The sequence below is a fragment of the Chrysochloris asiatica genome, unplaced genomic scaffold (genome assembly GCF_000296735.1).
Source record: "Chrysochloris asiatica unplaced genomic scaffold, ChrAsi1.0 scaffold00158, whole genome shotgun sequence".
Lineage (NCBI taxonomy): Eukaryota > Metazoa > Chordata > Mammalia > Afrosoricida > Chrysochloridae > Chrysochloris > Chrysochloris asiatica.
The window spans coordinates 6014379-6028093 of NW_006408676.1; the positions used below are offsets into that span (position 1 = coordinate 6014379).

Below are 13715 nucleotides of genomic sequence, written 5' to 3' on the forward strand. Positions count from 1 at the left end.
TATAATGCCGAAAGATGAGCCTCTCTGGTTGGAAGGCAATCAAAATATGACTGAAGAGGAGATGCCTCTTCAAAGTAGACCTGACCATGATGACGCCAATGAAGTAAACCTTTCAGGACCTTCATTTGCTGATGGGGCACAACTCAAAATGAGAAGAAGCAGCAACAAACATCCATTAATAATTGGAATATAGAATGTACAAAACATGAATCTAGGAAAATTGGGAAATTATCAGAAATGAAATGGAACACATAAATATCAATAGTAGGAATCAGTGATCTAAAATGGACTAGTATTGGCAATTTTGAATCTGAAAATCACATTGTTTACTATGCTAGGAATGAAAAATTGAAAAGGAATGGTATTGCATTCATTATCAAAAAGAACATTTCAAGATCTATTTGAAGTATAATGCTATCTATGATAGGATAATATCCATAAACCTACAAAGAAGATCAGTTAATACCACTATTATTCAAATTTACACACCAACCACTAAAGCCAGTGATGATGAAACTGAAGAATTCTACCAACTTCTTCAGTCTGAAATTGATCCAGCATGCAATCAAATGTATTGATAGTTACTGGTGATTGGAATGCAAAGATTGGAAACAAAGAAGGATCAACAACAGTTGAAAAATACCTTGGTGACAGAAATCAGAATTTTTCAAGACTTCTTCATTGCAAATGCCTTTTTCTTTCTTTCTTTTTTTTAAGCTTTTATTGTGAATTGAGCAATAGTTTGTTTACATTGCACTCAATCAATCATATTTTGTTTCATTGCAATGTGCTTCTATTTCCTGGTTTGTTTGTTTGGTTGGTATACACAAAAATACTCAGGAATATATAATAATTTAAATAACCAAGAGGCATATTTTGCAAGCCTGCCTCCAGCCTACCAGCATTCAGCCTTTCTCTTTCAATGAGTCTAGAGTCTTCAGCTGCTCTATCTCTTCATGCCATCAACTCTGCCTCTATCTCTGGTGTTGCTGCTTCTCTGGTTAGAATTCCATGTTCCGTTCATGCTCTTCCCTCTTGATGGCCCTGGGGTCCTCTGTTCCTGGAATGTAAGATGAATTATTCCCCCCCCGCCCCTTTTTGTTATACTACTTCTACCTTTACAGTTGTGACAATTGCAATTAGTCATGATAACAGTTACTCACTATTGAATCGTAAGAATCTTATCCCCATCTCCTTTACCAGCCCCATCTAGACAACGTAAAAACTACTCAGTGGGGATTCTACCTTCCCCCTCCCACAGCTCTGACACTAAAATCCCTCTTGAAAACTTGTAAGCCAACCACTTAATGCCTTTATAGCACTCCCTCTCCCCATTTTAGGTAGCCAGTCCCTATCAATCCTATACACTGAGGGGATAGCTTTGATCCTTGATGTGATCCTTGATCCTTCCTTCTTAGTTTGTATTTTGAGCTACTACATCCATAAGTAAAGGTCAAGTTCATCAAATTGTAGCAATTTAGTAAATACCTTTTTAAAGCAATATAAAATACGACTGTACACATGGATCTCACCAGATGGAATACACAAAAACCAAATTAACTACATCTGTGAAAAGAGACAGTGGAAAAACTCCACATCATCAGCCAAAACAAGGCCAAGAGCAGACTGTGGAACAGACCATCAGTTGCTCATATAGAAGTTCAGATTGAAGCTGAGGATAATTAAAGAATAGCCAAAATATGACCTTGAATATATCTCACGTGAATTTAGAGATCATCTCAAGAACTGATTTGATGCATTGGACACTAATGACTGGAAGCCAAAAGATTTGTGGGATGACATCAAGAGCATCATACAGGAAGAAAGCAAAAAGTCATTAAGAAGACAAGAAGGAAGAAAAAGGCTAAAATGGCCATCAGAAGAGACTCTGAAACTTGCTTTCCAGAGTGGAGATGATAAAGCAAATAGAAGAAATAAAGAGGTAGATAAACTGAATAGAAAATTCCAAAGGGTAACTTGAGAACACAAAGTGAAGTATGAAATGTACCAGGACCTGTAGTTAAATAAACAAAAGGGAAGACCACGTTCAGCATTTCTCAAGCTGAAAGAAACTGAGGGAAAAAAATAAAGCTTTGACTTGTAATACTGAAGGATTCTACGGGCAAAATATTAAATGAAGCAGAAAACATCAAAAGAAGGATTTAAACACCAAATGGCAGATGACGCTGATATAGTGGAGGTTCTCCCCCACCCCACCCCCGGAGCCCTAGGGGTCCCAGAGGCCAGGGGCCGTGTTGGGAGTAGGGGCCCCGGGTGGCTTCTGCAAAGCCGCAAAGCCTTTGGCAGTGACCTGCAGGGCTGGGATCGCATCCATGATAGGAGCCATGGCCGAGGCTGCCATGCTCTGGAGGCAAAGCCAAGGACAAGGAGTGGCTTCTTGTCAACAAGCTGGGTCATGTAGTCAAAGACATGAAGATCAAGTCCCTGGAGGAGATTTATCTTTTCTCCCTGCCCATCGAGGAGCCTGAAATCATTGATCTGTTCCTGGGTATGTCCCTCAAGGATGAGGTTTTGAAGATCATGCCTGTGCAGAAATAGATGTGCGCTGCCAGAGGAGCATTTGTCGCTATTGGGGACTACAGTGGCCATGTCAGGCTGGACGTCCAGTGTTCCAAGGAAGTGGCCACAACCATCTGCAAGGACATGATCTTGGCCATGTGGCGAGGCTACTGGGGGAACAAGATCAGCCAACACCACATGGTGCCCACTGTGGCGCATATCATCTCTGCACCCACGGCACTGGCATTGTCTCAGCCCCCTTGCCCAAGAATCTGATAATGATGGCCTGCATTGATGACTGCTACACCTCGGCCAGGAGCTGCACTGTCACCCTGGACAACTTCGGCAAGGCCACCTTTGATGTCATCTCCAAGACTTATAGCTATCTCACTCCTGACCTCTGGACAGAGCCCGTGTTCACAAAGTCTCCCTACCAGGAATTCACTGACCACCTTGTGAAGGGCCACACCAGAATCTCTGAGCAGAGGATCCAGGCTCTAGCCATGGTCAAAACATCATGGTTTTGATAAAAGAAAAATAAAGTGAATTCTGCCTGTTGTTTTTTTTTTAAAAAAGAAGATGGAAGGAATACACAGAGTAACTATCAGAAAGAAATAGTTGATGTTCAACCATTTCAAAAGGTAGCATAAGATCAAGAGCCAATGGTACTGATGGAAAAAGTCCAAGGGGCACTGAACGCATTGGCAAAGAACAAGGCTACTGGAACTGATGGAATACAATTTGAAATCTTTCAACAAACTGATGAAGCACTGGAGGAACTCACTCATCTATGTCAAGAAATTTGGAAGACACGTACCTGACCAACTGACTGGAAGAAACCCGTATTTGTGCTCATTCCAAAGAGAGGTGACCCAAAAGAATGCAGAAATCACTGGACAATACCATTAATACCACATGCAAGTAAAATTTTGCTACAGATAATTTTTTAATGGCTGCACCAGTACATTGACAGGAAAATGCCAGAGCTCAAACTGGATTCAGACAAGGATGTAGAACGAGGGATAGCGTTGCTGACGTCAAATGAATCTTGGTTGAAAGCAGAGAATACAAGAAAGATGTTTACTTACACTTTATTGATTATGAAAACATTTTTTGACTGTAACAAGCTATGAACAACACTGTGGAGAATGTAATATTCCAGCAAACTTAATTGTGCTCATGCAGAACCTGTACATAGACCAAGAGGCAGTTGTTGAAACAAAACAAGGGTTTAAAATCAGGAATGATGTGTGCCAGACTTGAATTTTTTCACCACATTTATTCAATCTGTATGCTGAGCAAATAATTTGAGAAGCTGTATTATATGAAACAGAATGTGGCATCAGGATTGGAAGAAGACTTATTAACGACCTGCAATATGAAGATGAAACAACCTTGCTTGCTGAAAGTGAAGAGGACTTAAAATACTTACTGGTGAAGATCAAAGCCTTTGGTATGAGTTGCATCTCAATGGAAAGAAACCAAAAATCCTTACCACTGGTGCAATAAATAACATCATGAAAAGTAGAGAAAAGATTTAAGTTGTCAAACACTTAATTTTGCTTGGATCCACCATTAGCACTCAAGAAATTAAATGACATATTGCAGTAGGCAAATCTGCCGTAGAACACCATTTTAAAGTGTTCAAGAGCAAAAGTGTCAGTTTGAGGACTAAGTGTACCTGACCTAAGCCATTAGGTATTTTTAGTAGCCTCATATGCTTGTGAAAGTTGGTCAGTGAATAAGGAAAACCAAGGAAGAATTGATGCATTTGAATTATGGTGTTGGAGAAGAATATTAAAAGTACTGTGAACTGCTGAAAGAATAAACAAATCTATGTTGGAGGAGATACAGCCAGAATGCTTCTTAGAAGCTAAAATGGCCAGACTTCGTCTCTCATACTTTGAACATATGTTCAGTAAAGTGGAAGATCAACAAAAAAGAGTGAGGCTACCAACGAGAGGGATTGGCACAGTGGCAGCAGCAGTGGACTCAAGTGTGATGATTTTGAGGTTGGTACAGTGTTTTGTCGTGCATAAGGTCGGTATGAGTGGAACCGACTTAACAGCACCTAACAACAACACCCCTCCCCCATGATGTGAATATTGGAAGCATTTTCATCTCCTTTTGACTCCGCAGAGACGATGCATTAATATTTCCTTCAGAAAGCAGCATGCGAGAAAACCTGGTCAGTTCTGAAAAGGTCGCTTGTGAACCTGGAGTTGCAACCAGAAAGTCATGTGACATTGAAGATTATTCCATTTAGACCACAGTGGCTTCTGGAAAGTCTTTGCTATGGAATGTGCTTTTCAAATAATCAAACATTTATCTCACAACAAAATCTCTCTCCCTTGTGGCAATTGCTGGACTGATGGTAACCGTTTTCCTCACACTCAGGGTTCCAGTTTTGGATTTTCTTTAATATGATTATTATTTATATATGAGGGTGAGTAAAAAATTATCCCCTCTCTGGCTGTAGAATTTCAGCAAATTTAGAAAAGATAAATACATAATTTTTCAACATAATCTCCTTGCTTTTCAATACATTTTGTCCATCTGTCCACAAGCTTTCATATTTCCTTATTAAAAATGGTTTCATCTGAGCTGTGAGCCATACATGCTCCGTTATCTTCACTTCTTTATCAGAGGTGAATCTTTGTTCTTGAAGGGCTGCCTTCAGGGGACCAACAGATGCAAGTCCTATAGAGCAAGATCAGGTCTCTGGGGAGGATGCTTTCACACCTCAAAATGAAGTTTTTGTAGACTGTCAATAGAGTGGGCAGAGGTGTGCAGACATGCACTGTCATGCACAATCACAATGCCCTTGGATAGCAGTCCTCTGCACTTAATCTGAAATTTAGGCTTCAGCTCTTCAGTGAGCATCTCACTGTAATGAGTACTTGGGACATGTTACCAGGAGGGACCAGTCCCTGGAAAAAGACATTGTGCTTGGCCGAGGGTCAGCAAAAACCTCTTATATTGACACAATGGCTCCCACAATGAGCTCAAACGTAACAAGTGAGAATGGTGCAGGACAGGCAGTGGTTCTTTCTGTTGTACACAAGGTGGCTGTGTGTGTGTGTGGAGGGGGATAAAGAATAAATCACTAATTAGAGGGTGGTGTGTGCTAGCAAGTCAGTTCAGACTCACAGATAACCCTGTGTAGGGTTTCCCAAAGTGGCTGGTAAGTTTGAACAGTCAATCTTGTGGTTACCAGTGCTTATCCTACAATGCCACACCAGGGTTCTTATTAGACTAGACAAAAGGGGAAAAAATTAGGGTTCTCACTGTCAGAGAAAGAAGTTAGAAATATACAAAAGGAGAAAGCTAGAATTAACCAATATAAGCCAGTGTTTATTTAAGTAAGTGTACAAATAGAGAAATAAACAGACGTGTATATATATGAGTTAGTGGCACTGTAGGATAAGTACTGGATCACAAGGTTGGTTTGAACTGCAAGGTTAGTGGTTCAAACTCACCAGTCACTCCTCAGAAACCCTATACAGGGTTGCTATGAGTCAGAACCTACTCGACGACACTTAACAGCAACAAGGTGCAAAAAGTATGTGGTGACATCATCTGCCTTCCTGGTATGTCACCAGGGGCATGTAAAATAAAACTCAACATCAGTCTAAAGCCAATTCCTATGGGGCTGAGGTCAAACACCTCCAATCTCTAAACTCTTTTACCTATTCTGACACCAAGCATCCCTCCAGGGACAGTCTCTACCTCCCAGCTGGGTTCAGTAATGCATTGCAATGGCCACACAGAACAGACAATATGCATGATTATGGTGTTTCTTAGGGAAGTTGTTGTTAAGTGCCACTGAGTCGTTCTGACTCATAGCGACCCTGTACAGAGTTTCTAAGACATAGCTGGTGGGTTTGAACCACCGACTTTGCAGTTAGCAGTCCAGTGCTTATCCTACAGTACCACACCAGGACTCCATTAAGGAAGTTAATTGATTACAATTCAGGGTCAGAAATGCTCAGGGCACAGTTCTTTCTGTTAGGACAGCTTCTACTCAGCCGTGCCCACAGGTAGGCCTCTCTCTGGCCCTTGACTCCTTGACCTGGCCTCTACCCTGCTCCAACAGCACTACAAAGGTCTTTTAGGGCTGCTGATAAATGACTGAAGGACACTCCACTTTACTATATAAGCCTCAGCCCGAAGGCACTCAGCTCTAGCTCTGTGGGTCAGCTGTGGAGTTCGTTCCTAGCCCCCTAATTGTCTGGAGGCACCCTACTTCACAAATAAGCTTCCAGCCCAAAGGCGTTACTTGCTCCATGGGCAGTGAAACCCACCCCTCTGTCTAGTGCTCTGGTTCTTGGTTCTGCTGCTGCTGCCACTCTTCTGCTACTCCTCTGATGTCACTGCTGACATCTCGAGGTCTCCTGGGTCAAGGACACACTCCACTCTTGCTGTTTGTTGATGGTAGTGACATCTCCCCTTCCTGCTCCTGGGATGGCTCATTTTACACACAGCAGGATGTACAAATTGACAGTTCCCATGCTGGAGTTCCAAGTTCTTACAATCACCACTAACTCTTTTTATCACTCACAACGGAATCATATAATCTACCAGCATCTTCCCCTACCTTCTCTTACACAGACTCACCAGGAAAAGAGGAACTACACACAGGTATATATGGTGGGAGTTACAAAGACCAGGGCTAGTGGAGCCACACCAAGCAATTTACTGCACTACACCAAGGAATCATACTCCCCAAATATTCCAGAATTAAGTTTTTTGACTGTCATAGGCTTCTTCAGAATGAAATTCTACTAAGTACGAAGGAATAAATAAAGATAAGAAAATGGGCTACTTGGGGTCATGATGGGCAGCAAAACGGCATCCACCAGCAGGGTCGTTCAGGTAGTCAAGCCATATGTTCCATTAATAAGGTTCCCTGATAGAGCTGACAACCCTAAACCCAATGTATCAGAAACTTTGTGATCAGCAGGAATTCCATTGCACTCTTCTGCAATGGCTTAGCATTCAATGGGAAGTAAACCACCAGATTTACTGATGCGTCAGGGTCCACCAGACACTGCAGAAATAATGAAAACATTACCTCAGAACTATAGATAGGAAACTTGTGTCTCAAGAAAAAAATCGAATTTATCCAGTGTGGAGGTCCAGAATAACCACTGACAATATGGCTGCTGTTTGTCATCAGACAAAAGAATTATCTTTACAATAAAGGACTTCTAAAATGACGTATGAGAACTTGTACATTAAACAACTTTAATGAAGTATTCTGTAAAAAAACAAAAAATAGAGAATTTAGATGGACACTTATATATTCTAATTTATGTATCTGGGTCAGCTCCTCTATAAACTCACTTAGTCACTTAGATACTTTATACATATGAATGTATATATTTTTAAGTGTTACCTATTAATTTAGTCTTGATTATCAAATATTACCAGTCTTGAACTATTAAAAGCACATAATGCCTAAAAAAAAAAAAAAAAAAAGTTAAGAAAATGGGAAAGTGAAGAATGACTAAAATCACGTTTAAAGGGGAAAAAAAATTGTTCTCCTGCCACTAAACAATAAAACAGTATCCTCCCAGTTCTTTTCAGATAATGCCTCTCAATGGAGGCTTTAACTATTAGTTTCTGTGGATCCATAAATTAAAGGAATATTCACATATAAAATTTCACATTAGAGAAACCGAAAATGATCTACAGAAGCACCCAAACAACTCAGTGATCTGGGTTGGTCTCTCCCTCCCACCACACATCCATTATCACATGAAATAATTTTTAGAACCTAGGAAGGCAATGTTTTTCTAAAAATATCTTGTATACAAAAACCACCCATTTTATACGGCAACAGTTTCATTCTAGGAAAACAATTTAAAATGAGCTATAAATGCAGTATCAGAAATGTGTGTGTTTATACACATTACATGTTGTTGTTGTTAAGTGCTGTCGAGTCGGTTCCGACCCATAGCGACCCACATTACATAGACTATATAAACTAATGTTGTTAAGTACAGTCAAGTAAGTTCTGACACATAGTAACCCTGTATAGGGATTCTGAAGAGAAGCTGGTGGGTTTGAACCACTGACCTGTGATAAGCAGTCCAGTGCTTATCCTACAGCATTATATCAGGACTCTACCTATGCTTATAGGTAAACCTGACTATGACTCTAGTAAACACACACATAATCACTAACTATTTCTGAAGGTTTACTATGATATAAACCAGTAAGATCTTTCAAGCACTGAACTTTCATATTTCTCCTAAAAATTATCTATCTATGGTGGTGTGGCAGTGTGCTATGAAGTTGGTTCGACCCATTGTGACCCTGCATAGGGTTTCTGAGGCTATAAATCTTTATGGGAACAGAAATCCTCACCTTTCTCCTTTGGAACAGCTGGTAATTTCAAACTGCTGACCTTAAAATTAACAACCCGGCTTGTATTTTTTTTTTTTTTCCTATATGTCTCAATTGAAGGCTATCAATAGACAACGTTTTCCTACCCTTGTATTAGAGAATTACTGGGTAGCTGATCGTCTGTTCTACCTTAGGTAGAACTTCAGTATAGCTAATGTGAACATAAGGGAATTTAACTTTTTTTGTAAAGGCCATCCATTCTCTCCACTTTCCCCATCTCCCAGCATTTTAGGTCACCATTGGAATACTTTGTAGCATATTTTTTCTTTGACACGGTAAATTTAAAGTCCATGTTTTGGTGCTGCAATGTTTTCTGTTGATATGCCTGTTAGTGGAATAAAGTAAATAATGGGTACACTTCTTATGTAAAAGACCTGAGTTTTACCATAGCTACCACTTGTTTAATCGATGGGATGGCACTTAACAACAACACCATTTAAGTGCAGAGCTAAGCTCATGGTGAGTAAAAGGAATGCTGACAAGACTGGGATACCATCACACAAGTTCAGCACCCTTACTCTGGGCCACTCTTTCCCTTTCCTGCTCACTTTTCTCTCTGCCTTCCCCCTGCTTTTCTTCCCTGCCTCCCCTCCCCTTACTTGCCTTCTCCCCTGCCTTTCATCCTCCCTTCCTCTCTCCTTTCTCCTGGTTTAGGATATTTTGTGCCTATTTTCACATGATGGTTTTATGCTGAAATGGCATACATGCCCCAGCATTCCCCTTTACTGCTTTGATCTTCTCCTGTAATATCATTGCTTCCCCCATGATAATCCTGGGCTTCCCACCTAGACTGTAGAAACCTATTGGAAATGGGAGGTGAATGGGAAACAGTTCTTCCAGGATAGTTACTTCTTCAAACACTGATACGTAAGGTGACGTTTAGGTGGAATTTCATTCTGCTGTTATCTGACTTAATTGTTGTTGTTAAGTGCCGTGGAGTCAGTTCTGACTCATAGTGATCTTTCACAGGGTTTCTGAGGCTGTAAATCTTTACGGGAGCAGAAAGCCTTCTTTTTCTCCTGTGGAACAGCTGGTAGTTTCAAACTGCCGACCTTGAGGTTAGCAGCCCGATTCATAACCACTACGCTACCAGAGCTCTTTCTGACTTAATTAGTCAGAAATTTTTTTATCAAGAATTCTTTGATTAGGCACAGTTATCAAAGGAATAGTATTTCATGTGGTGTCTGCCTGGTAGCTTAACATTGGGAGGTCACTTCGCCTTGCTCTGACTCCTGTTTGGGGATGCCATGTACAGTGTTCTTCATGGAGCATCTGTGCAGTGGGATTACATAGACGTTCCTATAAACCTAAGATTCGAAACAAGATGCTTCATGGCCAGATTCATGTGAAATATTAATAATATGTGGCTGAACATTTTTGTACTTTATTTTCTAAGTGTTCTGATTGGTTACATAGCCATTTAGTTTAACTCAGGTTTGGCATGAACAAGTGTAACCAAGGCTCCATCAGGCTATATTCTTATCATATTTGATCAGGTTATTCTATATTCTTTGCTGCCTGGAAAATGTCATTGATACGTTGTTTTCTCCTTACTCTTGCTCTTAAATTCATTACAGAATTGGGTAAGGGATAGAGACAGTGTTAATAAGATGGTCTTATATGGGAACTTCTCTCCAATCACTTCTGGGTAAGCAAACGCGCAAAAGTGGTTTGTTTACAAGAATAAGAAGTCAGAGTGTCTCCATCAGAAGGCCCACATACAATTTCGTATTTAGACTTGAACCCTAGCTGGCCAGTGACTCCCCCATAATGACACATGCTGACGTGCACCTGGGCTGTTGGGATCCTGGTTAAGGGAATTGTCTTGCTGAAGGAGACAAACTGGACCGAATGCCAGAGGCTAAAAATAACGCTCAGATCAGACACAGATAAACTAGTTCTGAGCAAGCAATGCATCTGACGTGCAGTGAAAACATTTCCTAAAAGAACTTTGTTTCCTTCTTGGTTTATAGTAACACGTATGAACACAAATTAATCTAATTTTTCATGGAGAGCTAAGGCAGCCATTGATTTTTCTCTTTTAGTTGTCTCTGCAGTTAAGAATAATGTTGTTTGCTGCTGCTTCCACTCCCACTCATAGAAACCCTACAGGACAGAATAGAACTGCCCCCAGAAGATTTCCTAGGCTATAATTTTTAGGGGAGCAGATCACTCGGTTTTGCCTTCTGTGAAGCTACTGGTAGGTTCTAGCCCCCAGCCTTTCACTTAGCCACCAAGCATGTAACCACAGTACCACCAGTACTCCTTTATAGAAGAAGAGCCATTGTTAAAGACACTAGCTGCCTTATCTCCTGGTATCCCAGTACCAGGAGCTGTGGTGGCATGGTGGTTAAGTACTGGGCTGTTAACCTAGACATCTAACACAGCCACTCCATGTGAGAAAAACATGGCCATTTCCTTCCATACAGATTACAACCATGGAAACCTATGGAGTAGTTCTACTGTGTCCTTGAGGGTTTCTATGAGTCAGGGTTGACTTGGTGGCAGTGGGCTGGGTTTGTTTTTTGGTTTCCGAGCATCCTGTTCATGAGCCAGCAAACCTGCGTCAGTGCTCAGAGGGGCCCTGTGTTCGCAGAGAAAGCCAGGAGTTTGCCCTGGGAGACCTTGGTCTCTGAGTGTGAGCTGGATAGCTGGTCATCTTTGGAGTTGGGTTCTCATGGATTCGTACTTGGCTTCAGAGGGCAAAAGCTGCTAGGAAAATCAATAAAAATTTAAGCTTCTATTGAATTACAGAGTTTGTGGGATGAGATTAACATTACCTCAACATCTTTTATGACATAAATGTATTTTTATTATCATAGTTTAGTTCTTTTCGCTTGAAGATCCCGAGGCATATTATAGCCAGTAATTCTTCAGAACAAGGAGCTCTGGTAGCATAGTGGCTACGAGTCGGGCTGTTAACCTCAAGGTTAGCAGTTTGAAATGACCAGCCGTGCTGCAGGAGAAAGATGAGGCTTTCTACTCCCGTAAAGATTTACAGCCTTGGAAACGTTATGCAGGGTCACTATGAATAGGAACCCATTCCAGGGCATTTAATCAACCAGCCACCCAAATTCTTCAGAACAGGAAAAGGAAAGCAGTCAGTGTGTCAGGCCCAACAACAGGGCAGTGCTGCACTGACACAGATCTGGCCTACCTTGTTCAGAGCTTTGGCAGAATGAGTGACGCAGGAGGGTTTCCCAAATGGGCCTGCCCATACGAGTCACTAGGACAGCTTGGAAAGAAATATAGACCCAGACCTTTCCCAAACTAGTCAATCAGAATTCAGGGTGTGTGCGCACCAGGTGATGAGAAAGTGGTCTGAGCAATGGCATTTTAAACATGCTCGTGGGATAGTCATCACATCACTTGCCTGGCATCAGATCCCAAGACCCTGGCAGGATTTCCAGAAGGACTCTCAAAACTGAATAGGAAACTGCAGTTGTTGTGCACAGCTGCTGAAATTTTCCAGATTAGGAAGGGAAACAAAGACAACCAGGGCAGCCTTTTCTGAGCATAGGTGCCAGTATTTCCTCCTCTGCCTTATCATTCCCCATCTGCCATCCCCTAAACTCTCCCTGAGCTTAGTCCCATGTCTTCCATGGAAGGAAGGAAGAGAAGACTATGCTGAAGACTTTTTCAGGCCACTTCCTTTACAAAGTCATCTAAGAAAGAGCTTCATTAGAACAATGGGATTTAAGTTTAGGCTTCAGGGTCTGACTCATGTTTTCCTTTTAGTTCTAGCTCCTCTTCACACTTATTGCTGACTCTTTTTGTTATGGGTAGATTTTAGCAATATGTTTCTCATTTAGAAAAAAAAAAAAAAGATTAAGAAACAGAGCAGGGAAGTAGGGACTAGGAGTCAGAACTCCTGGCTTCTGGTTTTACTTTGTGCATAACGATATCCCCAGGAGTTGGTCCCCTATGTGGGAAATGAGAGTAGTGATTCTTACCTACATCGATAGAATGCTGGAGTTTTACTGGTGTTCAAAATGTGCTATGAGACAACCCAAACAACATTCTGAAGACTTCAGAGTTGATTAGTTCCCAGCAGCACTGTGGGCATACTCCTGCTTTGTTCATTATCAATATGAGGTGGGAGACAGCACAGTGTCTACTTGTTCTTCACTGTGTTGGGCAGTGATCCCTCAGCCTGGCTGACAGCCCTACCCAGAGACCTGTCTAGGACTTCCCTGGCTTCAGAGTTCTTTGAGCAGATAGTAAGCAGACCTGCAAGAGGCTGTTGACTATCAGATTTGCTTCAGACCAAGATAGGCTCTTGGGAAGTGTCAAGATCCCACTTTTTTCTGTCTGTCTGCCCATTCTCTAAGCTCTCCTGATTAGCATCCTATAAGTGAAAATTTACACTCCACATAGTTGACAGGTTTCCCTAGGTCTATACACTTCTGAGCAAATAATTGGGATGCTGAACAAATAGTCTGAGAAGCTGGATTATATTAAATAATCCAAGAAGAATCAGGATTAAAGGAAGACTCACTAACAGCTTGTGATGTGCAGATGATACAACCTTGCTAACTAGAAGCAGAGAGGAATTAAAATACTTACTGATGAAGGTTAAAGACTACATACAGCCTTCAGTATGGATTGCATCTCAATGTAAAGAAAACAAAAATCCTCACTGCTGGGTCAGTAAATAACATCATGACAAACTGAGAAAAGATTGACGTTGTCAGACTTCATTTTGCTTGGATTCACAATCAACACTCATGGAAGCAGCAGTCAAGAAATGAAACAACGTATTGCATTTGGTAAATCTGTTGTGC

General features: G+C 41.2%; 2 pseudogenes; both read left to right on the forward strand.

Annotated features, from left to right (window-relative positions):
* Positions 1-2353: 2353 nt before the first annotated feature.
* Positions 2354-3047, forward strand: LOC102813094 (annotated as a pseudogene).
* A 4306-nt stretch (positions 3048-7353) lies between these two features.
* On the forward strand, positions 7354-7667 carry LOC102836885 (annotated as a pseudogene).
* Positions 7668-13715: the final 6048 nt, after the last annotated feature.